We start from the raw sequence: 2,237 nt of genomic DNA, 5'->3' as shown, positions 1-2,237 counted from the left end.
TACTGGGAGTTGAGAAAGGGAAAGCGGCCTTATTTACATAACTCTTAATTTCAAAATGACGTCAAAGAAAAGAAAGAAAAAATTGATTACAAATTTATTTCATTAAACTTTATTTTTATGACACTAATTTTTATTGCTTTTTTGCTAGATTTCTCTTTCATTTGTACAAAAAATAAATACACTTAAGCATATCAATAAATTATTTATGGAAATAAATTTTTTACTTAATTCAATAGTCAATAAAATTCATGGTAGATATACTATTAAAAAATGTTTTTACATGAAAAACAACAAAAGAAGAAGAAAAAACAATAAGTATGGGAAAGAAAATTTACTGCTTTCCCGCTTTTTTAACTGTTAATCTAATCTTGAATCTATCTTTTTTAAAATTATAATTTAAGCTATAAAATCGGAACAAAATAAAACACGCTCGTATACAAAAAAAAAATTGGCTAATACATTATATACTTTTTGATTTTTTTCTAAAAAAAAACTTTGTTTATTAATACTATTTCTTAATAAATATAAGAGTAAATATAAGAGTACAAACATTTGACTTAAGTTTTATTTGACACTTAAATAAACATTATTTTATAAATTTATTTACTGGGTTAAAGTTGAATAAGAAATTGACTGGTTTCCAATAACTACTACACTGGGGTTAGCATTGGGTAAAATATTAAATTTTGTTCTAAAATTTGGCTTTTCTTTTAAACTAGGTTCATTTCAAATTTAATCATAATTAATTTTATAAAAAAAAAATTTTTTTTGTAATTTTCAATATATCCACCTTTTATTATATAAAAAATATTTTTATATGCAAGATAAAAGAAAAAATTTGGAAATCAAGTTTTATTAAGAAAAAAAATTAATTTGGTAATTAAACAAATTTTTTAATTTGATTTTGATATTTCATTCCTTTTTTTTGTTATCAAAAAGTATTTATTTCGATTTGAGAAAGTATGAATGCAATAGAAATTTCGAAGTAAAGTTTTTAGGTATGAAATTTATATTGAATTTTATATATTTTATTTAAGTTTTTCTAAAAATTGGTGATTCAAATTGGTGATTGTTTAATTTTTATAAAAATTTTGTTTTTTTTTCAGTTTGGAATTTTATTGTTTTTTTATAAGAAGCGATTAACGAAGAAATATAAATGTTTTCATGATATTTTGTAATAATTGCAGCTAACACATTTTCATTTTATGTTTTTTCTTACAAAACAATTTTTCTTGGTTTCTTTAATATTTATTTATAAAATTTTTTTCAACCAAAAAAGTTTTCTTGTTTTTGTTTCTTGTTGAATTTTTATAATCGATAATTTTTTCAGTTTAACAAAATGTAGGTACAGTGATTTTTTTGATGGAATTTATTAGAATTTCGGTACTAAATTATTGTATGAAAATTTTTAAAATACTTTTTAAGAGTTTTTTTATATTTTTTACTGGTTTATTTTGAACGTATTTTTGTAAAAAAAAATTTAATTCATTTTTAATTCGCTGTTTACGTTTATGAATGTTTTTTCACTAAATGGTTATTTTTCTGCATAAATTATTTTTACAAAATAATTTTTTTTTTCACAAAAATTGTTTGATATTTCGGTTTTGTTGAATTTTTATATAAAAATTGTTTTTCCGATTTAAGAAAGCATAAGTACATTGCGAATTAAAAAAAATATTTTTTATTAGAATTTTAGCTACTAAATTTTTGTATAATTTTTTTTTAAAGATATTTTTATCATTTCTTACAGGTTTATACTGAACGTATTTTTATTTGAAAATTAAAATTTTTTCTTTAAATTTAATTTTTAATTCATTGTTTATATTTACCAATAGTCTTGAAAGTGGGGAACGTTTGTGTTGCAGGTTGGGAATTTCGTGGACGAGTAGATTTTTTTTCTGAAGGTTCTTATTATTTTTTTCTTCATTGAAAACGAAATCGATTTTGCTAATAAAAGTTTTATTTCTCCATTTTTTGTACATATTTTGGCACCAAATTTTCCATATTTAATTCACTAGGGCTATTTACTATGGCACAAGGGAATTCTCAGGTGTGACTTGGCCAACTGGATATATATATGTATGTATGTATGTATATTTACAAAAAAATTAACTAAGCTGCTGAAAATACCTATACATATACAAGTATTTATGTACATATATTTGTATTAGATCGTCGAAATATGAAACAAAATCCAAATTTAAGCATAAACATAAACTCCCTTCATGCCCTCCCCC

The sequence above is a fragment of the Rhagoletis pomonella genome, unplaced genomic scaffold (genome assembly GCF_013731165.1).
Source record: "Rhagoletis pomonella isolate Grant_MI unplaced genomic scaffold, Rhpom_1.0 Rhpom_scaffold_00005, whole genome shotgun sequence".
Classification (NCBI taxonomy): domain Eukaryota; kingdom Metazoa; phylum Arthropoda; class Insecta; order Diptera; family Tephritidae; genus Rhagoletis; species Rhagoletis pomonella.
The sequence above is the reverse complement of the archived record's forward strand: the minus strand, read 5'-3'. Positions refer to the sequence as shown.